The sequence below is a fragment of the Aphelocoma coerulescens genome, chromosome 7 (assembly GCF_041296385.1).
Source record: "Aphelocoma coerulescens isolate FSJ_1873_10779 chromosome 7, UR_Acoe_1.0, whole genome shotgun sequence".
NCBI lineage: Eukaryota > Metazoa > Chordata > Aves > Passeriformes > Corvidae > Aphelocoma > Aphelocoma coerulescens.
This window is the reverse complement of record NC_091021.1, coordinates 7,966,041-7,984,723: the sequence shown is the minus strand read 5'-3', so window position 1 is coordinate 7,984,723 and position 18,683 is coordinate 7,966,041.

The following is an 18,683-nucleotide window of genomic DNA, read 5'->3' as shown; positions in this document are numbered from 1 at the left end:
AACAATGTACTTTTTATGCATTAGTTCATCAGGATAGCCATGGCACTACTTTTCAAGAAGGAATTCATTGAGCAAGCATAGACTCTTTTTTTTTTTCTTCAGTGTTTCATTAATTAATTTTAAAATATTCCTTACTGGAGGTGGTTATCTTTAATGGGAGAGAACTCTAAGAGGAGCCTCAAGGGTTCATAGATCCGAGTTAGTGATACTTCAGAACTCATGGGTGTCCTGAGTAATATAATGGGTCAAGTAAATAGCCACTTTTTCTTTTCTGATACTGCAGCTAGCAGGGTTACTTGTTCTTTTCTCTCATACATCTATTTCTTAAAAGAAATGTACCCTCTACTTTTTCCCTAAATTTTGCACTGATGCATTGGCATTTGTGGCATCTGTCTGACACGAATTGACTGATTCTGAAGGGTGGATTCCCTTTGCTATTTGTGTCTTCTCTGAGATAAACAATGCCAACAGAACTCTAGTTTGTAAGTGTATTCAAACTGAGGTAAAACTCATTTCTCAAATTATTTCCAAGCACCAAGTCCAGATGCCTGTTGTTAAGGTTTGGATTTTTCTCTTGCAGCAGCTGCAGAGTGGATTTTTTCTGAACAGTTGTATTGAGTTTCATAGCAGGGAAACCTGCTTTGTTGCCAAATGGTTGTTACCATGATTTCTATTGAAAGAAGGATTTTGGAGGGAAGAGTGAGTCCAAGTGTGCTGTTTATTTCAGAGTTGTGTGGTATCTTTTAATGCACAATGTTTTTAGTAGCCTGAGTAAATTCTGGTGCTTTAACTAACAGGAGAAAACCAGCACGAACCATGATGTATTCTGAACTGGGGCTTTGTAACTCTTAGAAACAACAGTTAGTCATCATGGAATAGCTTTGTATTTTAAGGCCTATTGAACTGACAAGTATAAATTAACAGGAGAATATCTCCTAGCTAACATGCAAGTAACAGGTTGTGTGAAATGTGGTTTAGGCGCTACACCCTCCAAATTCTGTCCTGCCTAACCCAGACATGGCTGCTCACTTGTAGTACTGCATACCTGCTCTTTTCACATTCTTCATCCACAGGCACTAATTCTGTCTAAAGGATCTTCTAAAATGCTAGGCACGTCCATTATATCCTTCACATACTCTTTCCCAAAGTTTGCTAGAACTTGATAGCTGGTGGAACAAAGATTGTCTTTGGGTTTAGGCTCATGTTGCCTTTAGCAATTGTTGCTATCATTGACGTTGCTAATGTTCTGTAGCTTTAATAAGGACATTTTTTTTCTGAAGGCTGCATGTTCTACAGGCACAGCATGCTCTATATCCACATGGTACACTTGGAGGGCCCTGACAGAGTGAGAGTTCATAGTAATGAACTGCAGCTGATTTTGTGGCTTAGGAGGAAGGTATTGCTCCAATGAACTAACAAGGATAGCTCCATATTTTTGAAGGCAGCAGTAGCACTGTCTTTGCTGTCTTCAAATGATGACCGGTCTTATTGAAGGATCCCAACATAAGTAGTTGCATGAACTTCTGGACTTATTTCATGCTATTCCTGAAATGTATTCTTGCAGCAAGAACCTGAAGCTGCTACAAACCATGCTTTTGTTTCATCTGGAGCAAACACTGTTAAGCCCCCCCTACTTTTAGAAGTCTCAGAAGTGGTGGAGTTTACCAGATGTTGGATACAGTTTCTAATTAATTAAATGTAGGTGAAAGAAAATGCTCTGTGGAATGGAATCATTCATTTGGATTACTTTGGTATTGTTCATGAACACTAAGTCAGTCTTCTCTTCAAAATTATGCTTAAATATAGTTTTGCTCTCTTTCTGTTGGACTAAGAAGTCTTTTTATGAATAAACACATTAGGTTGTGTTGTTTTAGGGCACCTTTGTAAGTTTATGCTGATTTAGATTCTTTGTACATTGTGGTAAGAGTAATCTTAATCTGATTCACCTGAGCATCCATACTTGTTGCTCCTGTGAGAGAGAATCTTACTGAGATACTTGTTCTTCTAAATTCTTACCTAAACCCTTTTTCATTGCAATTATTTGCTTATTTGTCTTGGTTCCGTTTGTTTTTTCCTTTCATGTAAATGCCTTCTCCTATCTTGACTATGTATTTAATTCATGGCTTGCTGTGAGTAAGTTAATACATCCTCAAGCTATTATGGTTTCTATGGCAGATTTTAGTTTGGCCTTATTACTTCAAGTTCTATTCTATCCTCTTTGAAGGTAATTAGTTTAAATTCTTGTGGTATGTTCTGTGTAGTTTCACTTCTAGATTCACAATTGCCTTTCATTGTCTTCAGTGCTATTCTGCTTGTACACTGCAGTAAAACTGTTAAATGTGTTATATGTTTGGGTTTTTTTTTTTTTTTTTTTTTTTTTTTTTTTTTGGTGAAGCTGAGTGTGTTTACTGTGATACTGCTATATTTTTCCTGCTTAACATACTATTCTTTTTCATTTTCAAATTGTTTTTTTTCCAAATTTCAAATATTTCACTAGTTTCTTGATCAGTATCAGTGGTAAATAAACTGACACTCCCTAGCAGTTTCCTCTGTCTCTGAAGAAAAATGTCCCCAGCACAGCCCACAATCTAGGGTATGGTGTGTCCTGCTGTTTTGCTGCCTTAATAGGTAGGTGTCTGGGTAGCTAATGCCCTTTAATTTCAGCAAGATTCTGCAAGGTGCCCTCTTCTATCAGTTAGATTGACATAACACATAGGTATTTCCTATCTCAGGGATGAATAAATAAGATCATCTTTGACATTTGTGGATAAATATTTTGCCTCCATTCTTCCCTAAGACTTGCAGCTGTCATAATTTAGGAGAACTCATGGTTACTGGCTGTGAAAGGCCAGACAGAGCTCCTGCCAGAGCCATGAAAATCTTCTGTTTGGTCAGCCAGCAGACTGGTTGTTGAGCAATTTGAGACCCTCCCTTCCCCAGAGACTGGGTATTTTGTTACCGCAGTGTTTCCAGGCACTCCTGCACGGACGAGAGAAAGCCATCGGAAATGTTTAGTGTCTTACATGTTGGTATAGGAGGAACTGCAGAACTTGGCTGGCGAGGCAGAATTTGATAAGTATTCAGGCTCTCTATAAAACAGATTGTTAGCCACATGATGACTTCTGTGGAATCTATGCTCTTCAGTAATTGTCAGGGTTGAGGAGCAGGACCAAAGGTTACAGTTTGCAAGTTAAATAATCTTGTCCTAAAGGATGTGTAGCTTTTGAAGTATCCAAAATAATCTAGGCTGTCAAAGTAAAATAGCAAAGGTATCAGCAACTGACATTTTTTGGCTGAATTTTCAACCTCTGTTGAGCAATAAGGTCTGTGGACAAAAAAAAATTCTGAGAGCTCCACAAGAGAGTGGCTGCCAAATACAACAAAGGTTTCCTGTGCAAATCTAGACAGCCAGGCTTCGGAATCTAGAGAGCCAGGCTTCAGTCAGCCTTATGGCAATTGCTGAAATTTGCTTACATCTGCATTTTTTTGACTGGGTGTGCTTCAGGCCCACTGGGGTAACCAGTTTTAACTTTGTGAATTATGAATTTTCAATTTAAGTGGAAAAAAAATGCAAATAGTGTAAGAGAAAACCATATTAAATGGTTTGAGTGAAATGCCATAAGGTTTACTTTTACTTGTATGCTGCCATTTACTACTAAGAGCCCACAAGCACAAGAACTCTGATGCTGTTGTATTTATAAACTATTTCCATGGGCAGTGCTGCAGTTCTTCCTGTTTTCTGTTACTTGAAACCAACTGAATGTTAACTGATGAAAGGTAATTTCTGGGTATCGTTCTTTTATGATGTTGTAACAAGAAGTGTTTTGTTCCCCACTAGCAGACCTTCCTAGCTGGGTCTGGTGGGCAGGTACCTGGCACCAGCTGCTTAGTTGTGTCATTTTCCATGTTATTCTCTTCCTTGGGTACATGTTGGTGTCATAAGAACAATTTATGCCCCGCTTTGTGGTTGTAAGTCTCTTACAGCTTTGTGCAGGAGTTGAGGTTGAGATACAGGTGTGTGAAAGAAACTGAAGCATAGCACAAAATAAAATGGAATGAATATGAAAGTTCTGGGACAAACCCTTCTGTTTGATATGGACGCACCAACAAAAATATTTTCCTCTGCAACATAGTATGTACACTTCTGTAAGCTAGGCTATTTGCTGCTTTGGAAGTCAAAGGGAAATAAATGTTTTATGCATACTTTGTCACACTTTCGATTAAACAGGCTTTCAGTATAGACCCTCCTTTGACCCAGGATGTCCTGATCTTAAAAACACAGTCACCTGAAACTAAATTGGAATCATCTTGAAACAAAATCACTGAAGCTTTAATTTCCTTTTTTATTTTTGGATGCATATGGAATAATAATTTTGCTTCATAACTTCAAGCTGAAAAACAGCTTTTCATATCTATCAAGATTTTCTTTCAAATGCATTTAATATTTTATGCTTGATTCCTAAGAGGTATGTTGATGTTAGGAACAGGGGAATGAAAAAGGACCTTCTCTTCTCAAGGACAGATTAAATTTTTTTTTAATTGATTAATTTTTTGTCTCTCTGTGACTTTGAAAGCTAGAGGACAGCTGAGTTTTCCAGCGGCAAAAGAAGTGATGTATAAAAATACAGGAGGCAGGGCAGGAGAGTCAAGACAATGAAGCAACGTAGTGTGAAAATAGAAATATCAAGTTTTTCTTTTGACAGTATTGAAAAAGCAGTAGGTGAACAGAGCATATATTAAGTGAGAGGACAAATCTCAGTGTGATGTTACAGCTTTCTGACTTGTTAAGCACACCAGGAATTCTTACAAAAGAAGGAAAGATTGTTCAAAACTGAATGTTATGAACTATGATTAATCTGAAAAGGCAAGTCCCCACGTTGAAACTTTTAGACTTAGCAAAGAGGAGTCTCTTTCCCTTTGTGCCCCATATGGAAGGATCTGAGAAGATTTAGATCAAGAGACAGAAAAAATGTTTATGGAATGTCAACACCACACCAAGAAGCAGTTTGTGGTGGAGGATCAGCAGAAGCAGAAAGGACTCAGAAGGCCATGAAACTGAATTACTTTCATTTGACCTTTTTCTGTGGATGGTCACTAGCCTAGAGTTTTGGAAATGTGTTGAGCCTGTTGAAGAGATGCTATACTGCCAACTTGCTGTGCTGTGCGGGTGAAATCAGAGATCCTCGTTTTCATCATTGTCTTCCACTTCATTAGCCATTAAGTTACATATAGTCTCAAAGAAGTGAAAACTGCCAGCATGATCTTTCACAAAATAACAAAATGAACTTATTTGTGGCAGCAAAAAGAGAAGCCTTTTTTCATCAGGGTCTTTGTGTCCCTCCCAAAGGTTTTTCACTAGTGGTCTTTGTACAGCACCAAGTATGGGCATCCAACCTTTCAGTTTGCACTGAATAATCACAAAATTGCATGCAACCACACTGTAATTCCATCAAAATGGACAAATTACTTGAGTACTTAAGGTCTGTTTACCCTGAATAGGGGAACAGAAGGACTTTTATAGAGGTTTATTTCTATATTCCTTGTGGATGATGCACAGTGCATAGAGCGAAGTGAACTTACCTGAGGGGAGCTTGGTGATAATCTTTTTTTAGGACTTGCAACATCATGCAGTCTGAAGGAAACCAGCCCTTTTGCTTTAAGGATAATTTGAAAAGCATCTGGTTTCAGATACTTTCATTAGGTCATTCCATTAGAAATGGAAGCGCTGGAAATATTTTTGATGGGAATTATGCAGTGGAAAAAGAATGCAGTTGTATTTTATCTCTAAATGGCTTTGTATTTCAAAGAAGTTTACAAAAAAAGTGGGCTTCTAAGCATGTCAAGTAAGTTTGAAAGTGTGAAGATCAAACTGTAAGTGAACTTGATAACTGCATCTCCAGTTTTGATGTAAAAGTGGCATTTCGGTGAACACTTTTGTTACTCAATTTAATAATGAAATTATTGCCTGTGAAACTCATTCTTGGATTAAATTAGAATTTTATCTAGAACTCATATGGCCTATATTTGCTTGAGATTAATGTTAGATGTGCAGTGAGATGGTACCTTGAGATGTATTTTTAATGTGATTTTATATGTGATACTTAGGCCATGCTATTCTTTGAGAGCAACTTCCATAGCTGGTAGAGCCTGCTGTGCTGACTTGTTGAATGTACTCCCAGAGCTGAGGAAGTCATGGTGACAGTGTCAGAACTGGAGCATTCTCTTGCAGAAGATCTGCAGAGAGGAGACAGAGAGGTCATTAAATGCCACCTGCAGAGGGTATTGCCAGTGTCTGCAGACAGCAGAGACTGGCATCATGATTAATGAGAAAAAGGACAGATTTTACCCAGAGAGGGTATTGTGGATCTCTGCATCAAAAGGGTAATGTCAAATAATGCCTTTTTCTATTGTGTAGATAGAAACCTCTGTCATTGGTACAGCACGTGAAAACAGCCTGGGGGAAATGGTGATTGTCTGTAGGAGCTGGAAGTGATGGATTATCAGGGGACTGTGTTGGAACAGTTGCATATGTCTATAGCTAAGAGAGCTGACTGGCGCTTGGTTGTGTCTAGGGAGGACATGGTGACAACACTTGTGTTTTCTTAAGTACTGTTTCCCTCTCAAGTTACTCAGTTTAAATGCAGGCCTTTAATTTAAAATGCATTAAAGAAACTAAAACTAAGAGCACGTATGATGTTGGTAAGGGTTATTCTCTCAGGTAACTAGGTTAGTATTTACAGAGAAGACCCATTTGCCCAAACATTGACAGCAGTGTTTTCAGTTTGCTTCCAAAGGTAAAAGAAAAAGGAAAATCCAAAGAAAAATCAAAAGATAAAATTTCTTTGGTCTAAATTTGTTGAAATGCTAAATGAGGGAGATGAGAGGAGAGAAGGAAGGTGCTGGACACTCTGACTAGAAGGGCTAATATGAAATGAAATTTGAAAACAAATGAAGACAGGAGGTGGACGAATAACTTCTGTGCAGCTTTTGGGTGGATTTGTAAGGTTGTTTTGGGGGCTTTTTTTGGTGGGGGTTTGGGGTGGTGGTGGTGTTTGTTTTGGTTTTTGTCTTGGTTGGCTTTGGAAATCTTGATTTCTGTTCTAACTGTTATAAGGATATGGAGTGCTAAAGCAGGGAATCTGAGTGGGATAGATGCCGGTTTAATTGCTTTGCAACTGTCAAGAGTGTGCAACCCCTTGGCAACTTCCCTGTGTTCTGGCAGCAGGCTGATGGACAAGCAGGCAGAGGAACAATCTGATCACTTTTTCCACTGAACTAACTCCTGAGCACCTAATGTTATGCACTGGTGTTTAATAAATTAGCTCTCAGAAAGTGAGTGGGGAGAAGTCACAATTTATGTTCAGCAATAGGATATATGTTTAAATACACACTGTGTAGATATTGATAGCTGCTCAATAAATAGTCACCATAGCAGGTGCTAAAGGACATCCCTGTGTTTGAGCTTTGGGGAGAGTACAACTGTGGTATACATTAGGGAGTCTGCACCAGATCATACTGTTCCATGGTGTTTATTAGTTCTTTATCTACTTACATGTTCAAAATCCCTTTCTCTGCTTTCTTTGTGCCAGCTCCTGCTTTTGGATTCAGGGGTCAGCCCTGATTGAATGAGCTTACATGAAGTCAGCTCCTAAGTCATCCTCCCCACAAGCTGAGAGGTGTTTTGGCATAGAAAAGAGGAGTGGCAGGAGCCTAATGAGTCATACCCAGCTGTTAAGTAAGATTTATGTTGATCGGTTAATTGAAAACAAAATAGTAACATTTTTGTTTCGAATGAACTTCATAGTCTTCTACTTCCCTTTCATAAGGGTCCTTCAACTATTTTCTAGCCATGCTTTTTAGTCCCAGGAGACCTTACCATAAGTAAAGAGAAGGTTGGAAATAACTTGCCCTTTGCTTAAAGGCTTAGTTTTGCTTTTAAGTCTGTCCCCTGTCAAACAGAGGATCTGCTTTCCAGAATGTGACTCATAATTTTTAAAGAAAATAAAATACTAATTACTAGCTGAAAATGCTAATTGCTAACTGCTCAAGCAAGAGCAGGACAGTCTTCTATTAAATTTAAGTGAATTCCTTTTAGTTCTCTCTACACTAAGAGAAGCCTGAATTGTGTGTTTCCATTTGGCCTTTGGGAGTACAGCTGAGACTTGAAAAGATATACTTTAAGAAAAATTTTTCGTCTTGGAGAAGTAATCACTTGTTCTGAACTGAGACCTGAGTGCCAAAATGTGTATGGTGCTTAGGCAGGAGAAGGGAAAAGCCTGTATATCACCCTAAATAAACTAGCTCCTCCTAGGTATACGTAGGAAAAAGATTAATTTGTTCTAGAGGGAAAGATACAGCACAGTTAAAAAGAAAGGCATATTCAGTAGTTAGGAGTTCTCGAGCAGTGAATTTGTTGTGGTTCTTTTGTTAGTTTGTGAATGATAATGAACAATTTGTGGATTGAAAAGAAGCACCGCTCTGCTACATCCAGATTGCAGGTAAAATTTTGACATGAACAAAACATTGGGAGTCTAGAGCTGCACTGGTTAATGTATATAGTTAACAACATGTATTCTGTCAAGGGGTTTCTTACCAACATCTGTCATTACATATCCCACATTCTCCTAGTGGTGAAACTTCTCACCTACCAGTATTCTACACATAGATTACTTGAGTTTATAAACTATTCTTTAATATTTTAGTTATTTTGAGCATCAAAACAGCCAGGTTTTCTTTCCAGTGTTTACTTAGAACTGCTCCTCCCAAAGAGTAAAAAAAGTATCCAGCCCATGTTATTTTTAAGGTGTTGCCTAAACCCATTCCAAAGCCAGTTCTTCAGAGGAAAGCAAAGACATAATTCATCTGCTGAAAAGGAATAACTTTTTTTTCCCTAGTTATAGCGGAAAAAGCATTCCCTCATTTTGTTAGACAGCCAAGCAAATCCATGACAAGTAATTAATCAAAATAATATATCAACTTTTAGTAAGAAAAAGAGAAGACTTGTATTCCTACTCAAGAAGGTGTCTTAATGTTTATCTACATTGCAAAATATGTATTTGTATTAGTGACTGTAGCAGTAGGGAGAGAATTTGATTGTTGTATGTTTATTTCTGTGGGCCTATTTGAAAGTCGGGGTAAGCATTTTCCTTTGGAGTAATTCAGACACCTACAGAATACCTTCCTATATTGAACAGGTCAGAGCCAGCATCTTCCAAGGACTTAACATAATGCTGTATCAAGTGATCCTTGTCTTCCTAATTCTGGGGTTTTGTTTAGCCACCCATCTTCCTGGGAAATTTACATGATCCACTTATTCAGAGAACCAGGCTTTAAAGCTTAGGATTGCAAACAGAGGAATAAAAATGTTCACTTTTGGCTTTTTTGTGTTTACCTTTGTTGTAGGGTTTGTTACTTGTAAATATTGTGGATTCCCCCACTCAGCTCTTTTGACTTCATTGCACTGTACAGCAGTTAGCAGTGTAAATTGTGATCCAGGCTGGGCTTGCTACCAGAGATGATGCCACAAAAGATGGGGATGGGAGTAACTGCAATACTCTAAACCAGAATTTTACCTTCAGGATGACAGCAGTAGTGCTATAGTAAGTGGATTCAGGAGGTAAACTGAAAAGAAAAGTAATTTGTATGTTGTAAACTTCAGACTAGTTCAGTTGCAAAGGCAGTTTCATGGGCTATGCTTGAAAGCACACACCCAGAAGAGAAACTTCAGGAGCAGCAGCACAGTACCCTGCACAACCATCCTCATGATGTTGCTTTTCTTCATGTTGCACTGCCCTCTTCACTAGCCTCTTGCATTTCACAGACTCCATGGCTGAGCACCAAACGTTTTATTTTTTGTAGAGAGGTTTGTGATTCTTCAACAAAATGCTACTAACACAAATATTTTGTGTTCTTGCTTCCACCTTGCTTTGGTCAGTAGTGGGATAATTTTCTCTTAATCCGCTACACTGCTTTATGAAAGTGTGGCATTTTAAAAGGGACATGAAAGTATTAGATACCTAAATGAACAGCTTTGGTTTGTATTCCTGAGATACGAATTAAAAATAAATGTAAACAGATGTGTCATATTTCTCATTTAGGAATGATTTTCTTGGCTATTAATTAAATTATTCTTAGTTCAAGGCTCTCAGAATAAAATACAGAATACAAATATAGTTGTGCAGGTCACTATTTTCAGTCCTATTTGCATAGGTTGGGTGATTGAAAGTCATCTAGAGAGACCAATTCTAGTGGGAAAATACCAGTATATGTTTGACCTATATATGTGATTGTCTCCTAACACCTGCTGTTGGCCGTGGTTGGTGATAGGAGAATTGGTCCATTGTGTTTTTACAGTAGGATTAAAAATAACTTCTGTTCATTCTTGTTTGTTTTTAGTAAACTAAACCCATATTCTCTTATTCTTTTTGAACATTTTCAGTGTTCATAAGCGTAGTAATATTTTTAACTTGAAAAATCTTCCTGCTAACTGCAAACTATTTTTCTATATTTTGAAGCTGCCATGAGGTAGTTAAAGATGCTGAATGTGACTCCACAGGAGTTTCTGTTTAGCTTTCTGTTTCACTTGGTTGCCATTTCATGCAAACTTAGCTAGTGTTGCTCTAATAAAGAATACAGAAAACCAGTAATTTGATCTTAGTATCTAAAAGATCTGTCCCATCTTGGTTCATGTCTGTTTGTGCCTTTAGCTAATGGGACCAGAAGGGTTTAGCTTTGTGTTCCAAGGTCTGTTTTTAATAAGACATTTGGTAAGTTAAGAAAGATAACATATGTTCATGTGCTGCATTACCCAGTTAGAAGCCAGGCTTTGTCCTGTCTTCAGCTGTCTGGTTATATGTGGCACATCCTGGACAGCTTGGCATGTGTGAGATCTTTATCGCCCTGTAGCTCTCTCCAATGGTCAGCACTTGCCCCTGAACATCATAGCCCAGCAGTAAATTCACTTTATTCCTTGCTAACTGGAAGTGTGCAAAGTTCTCCAGCTTTGGAAAAGCGACACGAGCATTTGTCAGGAGCAGAAAGACTGAATAAAATTACTGATGTCTGTTAGCACTCACTTTGCTTTCTATTGGGTGTTCCCTTGTTAATTGCATTAAGGATGGGATTTGTAATATGTACCTTACAATGCAGCTCAAACTGTGCCTTAAATTTAAGATTTACTCAAAATTACTGCTTCAGAGGTGTTCTTCTACCTACTTTACTAAAATCACTGAATCTAATTCAGTTTGTGAATAAGACAAATAGTGAAGTCTTCCAGCAGGACCTTGTGGAGAGATAACTGGAAAAGTTAGGTCATGTTCTTAGTCAGTGTCATGCCCTGCTGGTCACTGGCTTGCATCAGGAAGCTGAAACTTCCTTTTGCTTGGTTTATTGATTATTTATGGATATTTTTTCAGAATAAAGAGAAACAATATTTGAAGACTTGTCAATAAACTTTTTAAACTCCAAGACACTCTGGCGTCTGAACTGTAGAGGTTAAATTATTCATGCAAAATACCCCCAAACAAACAAAACCAAAAATCCACCCCAAAAAGCAGAAAGAAATTCACAGTGATATTTTCACATTATTTAAGAATTGCTGTGTGATTTTTTTTTTTATTTTGCAAGTCATTACGCTTTTAGGATGATGAAAGAAACTATGCTGTAAATGCAGGCATCACAGTTTTAGAATGTCCTTGCTTTGAAATGTGTTGCTTTAAAAGTAAAACTAGAGCACTTTGATTTGTGTTCTGCCAGTGTCAGGTCCCAGGCTTTGATCAGCTTTGACCGGTGCTGTGGTTTTTCTCCAGAGAGAGACTGACACAAGAAAAAGGAAATACTTCAACCCTAAGCATCTGAAAGCATGGTTTAGTGACCATGTTTTTTCTTCATGAAAGAAGAGGATAGAGGAAAAGGAGATGGGAGGATGAAGGAAAATGAAGTAGTTTTTGTTTTGTTGTTTGCATTATGGCACTGGGATGTTTCATGCACTTACTGGCAATAATTCAGAAAAGTTAGCTTGATAATTTACACAGTGGATCTCTGGATCTCTCTGAAGCTTTCTCCCTTCCTCTATGAATGTCAGTATCTTTTAACAGAGATGACTTGTCAACTGTGTCTTTGCCTGTGATACCTAAAGTGGGTACCAGCACTTGCATTAGAGAATGATATTTTTCTTCAAGTGGTACTTTGTTGGCACCTGGAATAATGAGATTACTGTTGTCTTGTTTTAAGCATCATTCAGGTGTGTGATGTATATAGTTGACATTACAAGTAGGTGTGCTGCCAAGCAGGTACAGCTAAAGAAGTATTATACCAGTCCCTCTGTCCCCAAGGACAGGTACAGCCAGAGGTAGTAAATCATGTGCTCTTGTTGGTTTGGATCTCTTCTGACTACTCTGCTGCTGTCATATACATCATTAAAGTAGTTTAAAGGGAATTGCTTCTGTATGTAGCTGTAGTGAAAGAGAAATTTTCACTACTGTCTTGACTATTATTTTTCCATAACATGTTTGAGATGAATGGGAAGGAAAAAATGTGGCAAGCTCCTACTCTAAGATAAATTAGATTGGTATGTTTCAAAACACTTGAGAAAACTTTTGTTAGGAAGTTGACTTACAGATAGGTTGATTTGTTTATCCAATGCACAGCCATAAATATTTTGAAATTTTGTTAACAAAACCAAAGATGAGTTGATAGGTTTTTTCCCCCAAGATCTCTATTTCTTTTGATTGTTCATTAGAATGCCTTGATCCATATACTTAATAGTCTGCCTTAAAGCTGTGCCAGTGGTCTGTTTGACCTTTTAGCTGTCCATGTCCAGGTGACTGGTGCATTTTTCTTGAACCTGTCTCTTACTTTCACTTGACCTGATGTACTCCCCATTTTGAGAAAAACTAGATAGTTAACCCTGCTGATTTTTCTGCTATTTACAGCTACACTGATTAGCCACCATCACCTGAGTTCAAGGCACAGTTGTCTAGGCTTCTGTATATTTGGGCAAGATATTGACAGAAATAGCCTTAATGAATGTTTTTTCTAGAATTCTTAGCAACTGCTTTTGATGACAGTTTTAGTACCACATACATAATCTCCTTTTTTTGGAAATTCTACTGACCTTATGATTCGTAAATCTGAAGAAAAGCTCTTCTGTATTTATCTGTTCTCTGTCCTTGCTGTGACAAAGTGTAAAACCTCATGTCTATGGCATGTTTTTTTAAGTTAGGGGGGAAGAAAGCATATTCATTAAGCATTTGCCAAAGCATGCCTTTGAATTTTTTCTGTTCATCTCTTTTCAAATATGTATATGCTGTGAAATGAGTGTTTTGTGCATGAAAATGGATTATTGGCAACTTGTCTTCTGTCCAGTATTGTCAAGTACACTTTTTAAAAGCTTTCTTCCCCTTTGTGCAGCATTCCCCAAGAGATTCTATTTTGAAGGAACACTAAATTTTCTCCTGTATTTCAGTCCCAGTTTGTCTTAATTAAGCTATTTTTTTTTCAAGCAATAGACTCACTTTTTAATCTAGTGTTACAGTGAATTCAAACTGAGCAGACATTTTTCTCATGCAGTTCTATTTTTTTTCTGGTGTTTAAATGCTCTTAAACTGCATGTGTTTTAGTTTTTAAGAATCTACAGCACTTCTCAGAAAAACAGAGCCATACATCAAAATTCATTTATAAACTGGTGTAGCTTGCCTCTGCAATCACAAGTTTCTGGTTTGGGTAACAGCTTAAGTTCTAGATGTGTATGTTTTTTACTTTTAATGGGTCTGCTGGAGTGGCAGTCATGACATCAGTCCAAAACAGAATTACAGAGTCACTGGAAAATGCACACTTTCACTAGCCAGCAGTGAAAGAAAGAAAGAGTGTATTAGACTGTCAGAGTTTATACTGTGGAACAGATAAAAGGCCAAGTGTAGCAACTGCCAGTTAAATAATTTCTAAAATAAGCCAGTGGATTTTTTTCAATTGAAAGATCAGTTTTTCCATAACTTCTCTAATCTTCTAGTTACAGTTCCTGCTTTAGAAACACTACTGCAAAGCAGAGGCAGCAATACATAATCCAAGCTTTTTTTTGTTAATGTAGGTTTTATTTACATATGTATACAAATTACATGTATATAATTTATTTTTTAAAATCACTCTCATTGCAGCATGAGGCACTATTTATCATCAGTCTGCCTAAGTCTTTGAAATAAGCCCTGGTGAATTTATTTTTTAAGTCTCTTTGAAGAGATTTGGGAAATCTGTGGCATCTCAGATGATGCTATCAGGTAATGAAAATGGGACCGAGGGCCATAGGGCTGGAAATAACTTCCAAGTACTGAAGACTTGGCTTCCTGCATGTCTGAAAGTACTGATGTAGGACAACTGGCAACCTCTCCCCCTCTTTCTCCATCTGGAGCTCTCTAAACTATTTTTCAGGAATTTTTGAATATTTTTTCTTCAGTTCTAAAATTTAAAATATTTTACATGAAAATTATCAACTGGCATCTTAGTTCTGTATGTGATCTGTTCTACTGTGATCTGTTCATGTTGCTTTAGCTTCAGAATTGAGACTAAAGGTGACCAAGGCATTCAACAAAACCCCTTTGAATTTCAGTTTGGAGTTTAAATTTACTTATATCTGAATCAGCTGTGACTTGCTCACATTTTTGTCTGTGCTTACAAAGCTTACTCCAAGCAGGATAAAAAAACCAAAACCCAACATTTTTCATCTCACCAGCTTTTGGAACATTCTGTGCTATTTATTACAGCTCTTTCCATCCACAGTGTATTCAGTGGCAAAAGATGCATTACAGCTAAAAACCTACTTCTGGTTTTGTAATCCCACTTCTGGTTCCAACAAAACTCTCAATACAAATGCGAATTGGAACTTTGTCACAGGTTTGTAAGAGATCAGGCATGTGAAAACTAGGTTAATTTAGTAATTGAGCTATTTGTTCATTTAGAACCAGCCTTCAAAGATCTCTTTCAAGTCAGACTTTGGAGCTATGTGTTTTAAGTCATAGCCTGCTTTCTTGTGAAGTGTAGGATTATAGGGTCCAGGACACATTTTGTGTTTTGTCTTCCTTAGTGTGTTTTTGCTTGTTAAAGACAAAGACTATGTATGATTGTCTCTGGCTTTCTTTGTTTCTTATTTTGGGAGGGGGAAAAAGAGTAATACAACTAATTGTGTTCATGTAAAAAAGATGTTTAGAGCCTGATGGACCATGGAGTTTCCAAGCTTTCAACAGTTTAGGTATTCATACACTGTAGATTTAACTTTATCAGTTTCACATACATAAAAGCAAAACTTGGTTGGATATATACCTGCAACTTTCCAACACAGTAAAATGAAACAAACTTTTGAACCTCTTTAATGGGTTGTTATAGAATAATTTTTCTTTCTCTTCTATTATGCAGTTTCTGGCTCTGTGGAGGATTCATTTTCAAACTAGAGTTGCTTTACCTTACTGCTAAGGCAGTTTCTCTCTGTTTCAGGGTTGCTTCACAAATCATTTGGGTAGATTTAAGGTACAGCAAGACAAAATTTGGAAAAGCTTTGTTGCAAGGGAATGAAAAGTTAAGGGTTTTCCCACTTAATAGGGGGTATAAAACTACAGAAGGAGAATAAACTTGGACAAACTGTAGTAGATATTCCAGAGATTATGTCCAACTGGTTTTGATGCCATAAATAGAAATCCAGGAACCATCTAAAACTCTTGCCAGTCAACAAAAATATCCTGAAACTAACCTTTGAACTTCATTCATATTCCTTGGAACTGCATTGACCAAGTACATAGCTTAGCAGCTGCCTGCTTTGTAAATCAATAAGAACTTTATTTACCCATTGATTTCAAGCATTTAAAAGAGTTCCTTTCTGGATCAGTGGAAAGCATATTAATGGGTTTATGTTTGTCCTCTTATAAATCCATCTCTAATGTGCCAGCACTAGCCTATGCTTTGCAGACATGCTTATTTTTCTTCTCATATCACCTTCTCTGCCATCTGCCTTTGCTGTGTTATGACTTTGATTCCAAGTTTGAGGATTTACTAAGCAGTTTTATTTCATGCTTGGTGTTAAAACAACTATTCTACCCTAGCTTTTGATGAATCTGCAATTGAGCTCAGAGTTGCACTGATGCCTGGTGCTGGCACTTTACACAAGCATATCACAGGACAATTTCCTCACAAAAATATATTTACCACCAGAATTTCTGGGGAACTGAATGCTAAACTGCCACCACAATAAATGCTTTTAGAGAAAGGAAAATAGTAAGAGGGTTTTAGTACATGTTTCCATCTGCTATTGCTTATGGCCCTTTCTGACTATGAAATAACATGTAGCATTGTCATGATAGAATTTTCCATGACAAAACCTACTGGCAAAACCTTGGTTTCTGCTATTGGAAATTATTACCTATTTCTAATAAGTAGGCCATTTCAGCCAGATAAATTACTCACATTATTGAAATATTAATTGCACTAAGAAATCATCTCTGGAGAAGGTGTGAAGCTTTGAAATGTAGTAGGAGTTCGTTCAGTTTTGAGAAGTCTAGGAGATCAGTAATTAATAGGACTCAGCTTTGTGGCAAGGCCAAATAGAAAAATGAAGACGTATGAATTGTATCAAGAAGTATTTTCTGAACACTGAATAATAATTTTTGAACTAGTACATGCATTGATTTCTCTATCCAGCTAATACCCTGGAAATTATGGAGAGGAGATGAAGTTCTATTGTATGAAAAAAAAGAAAGGCCCTGGCTATAAAAAGCTATCAAAATGTATATGTGCCTGTGTTGCATGTTGGATTTGAGAGGCCTTACAGAAAGACACAATACCTTACAGATTCCCTCAAAACACACATTTGTGGTAACTGCTGTTGTAATAGGTAGAGCTTTCTCTTATCTGATGGCCACAGAAATTTAATCCAATTCTCAAAAATCTTTCCTTTTATATTTGTAAATCAAACCCATTTTTAACAACAATAGCTTCTAAGGAGTACCTCTGAAATCTCTCTCCACCCTTAACTCATTTATCCTACATCAGAGGAATCACATAGATCTCCTAATACCCAGCTGACCAATTTTTAGTCTGAAGTCTCTTTCAAACTCTTTACAGGATTTGAATAAAGGACCTGAAATATGTATCTAATAAAAAATTCTATCATGGCCAAAGGAAATATCTTTTATCTGTGTTCAAATATTCTGTTCTGACCCACTTTCCTAGGCATCCATTAATTGCAGTATTTTTACAGGTGTTAAAGGGTATGAGTTTATTTTAGTTTTTTGCAAGCTCTAAATTGAAAACAAAGAAATAATCAACAGCCTGGTAATTAATGTGGAAATAGAAAGAACAGAACACTTAGAAATGTTGAATATGCTCAAAAAGAATCAGCAACTGAACTTGTATGGCCTTCTCTCGAAATAGTCAAATTTCTGTTGTCCTTTGTGGCCCTTCTGTGTGTACATCAGTGCCAGGTAGCTTTGTGCTTCCCTATAATTTATAAACTACCCTTAAAGTCAGTTTTAAAGATGTTTGCTTGAATTCATGGTATTATATTGTTCCTTCGTAAAACTCACCCATATAACTCTTGAACAGTAGAGGATACCACATCGATGTAACAAGAAAAATACCATCTGTGGTAGATTACAGAGTAGAACACACATGGTTCAAATAAGGAAAAAAATCCATTGTTTACTAGAATTTTATATTCTGCAACAAATACCGCATGAAACTTAGGCAGGTTTTTTCAGGCTTCTGTGTCAAATGTCAGGGAGTAAAGCAGGAGGAATGCATGAATTGTGGCAGAAAATCTAGTGTTACATGTCTTTTTTCTTTAAGTATGTCCAAAATTTGTTTGTTTTCAGAAAGGGCAGCTGTAAAACGGGAAGGAAGGAAAGAAGTACTTTCTCTGACTGTCTAGGAAGTCAAGCTTAGGACAGCCCTAGGTATTCTGTGCATGTCACTATGTTCACATGGATGTAATAAAACTTTCCAGGCATGGATGCACTCCAGACTTTCATCCTCACCATGCAGCTTACTACTCAGTGTGCCTCCTGCACAGCAGATGAGTTTTCCATTGCTATCAGCAATGTGGTGACAGGTACATGGCCACCATCACCCCACCTATTTCATGTAAAGTAACAAGAAAAATCTTCATGCTATTACATTTCCCAAACTACTTGAAGCAGCTGTGAGGAATTTTTAAATTTTATTTTATTGTTAGTAGGAAAATCCCAAATATTTATCCCCTACCTTTTATTGTAAACATAAAGGTGTTGTTAAAAAAAAGGTATTTTACATTGTCAAGCAAGCTGTGTGTTTGACTTCAGGGTGAAAAGCTTGCAAGGGCAGCAGATTTGGTTTTGCCTGGTAATTCTGTAGATTTATGTGCACTTGTAACAAATTACCCTTGAACAGGTGTGCATTAGGGAATGCATGGTCTGTTGAGAGAAGGTTTTGGAGGCACATATCTGCATTTTTAGGATTTGTTTTGGGTAAGTAGCCAAAAATAGCTGCTGCTACATGGTGGCTAAGTAAGGAATCAGCAGAGATCTAGAAAAAAAAATTGAGAATGTAACTTATAAGTAGTTCTGAGCAAGGTGGGTGATACAAATAGGTAGTAGAAGTGCAAGAAGAATTTCTCTGCATACAGGCAGCTTCTGAAGGCAGTGTGTCTTGGTCTGAGTCTGGCTGTT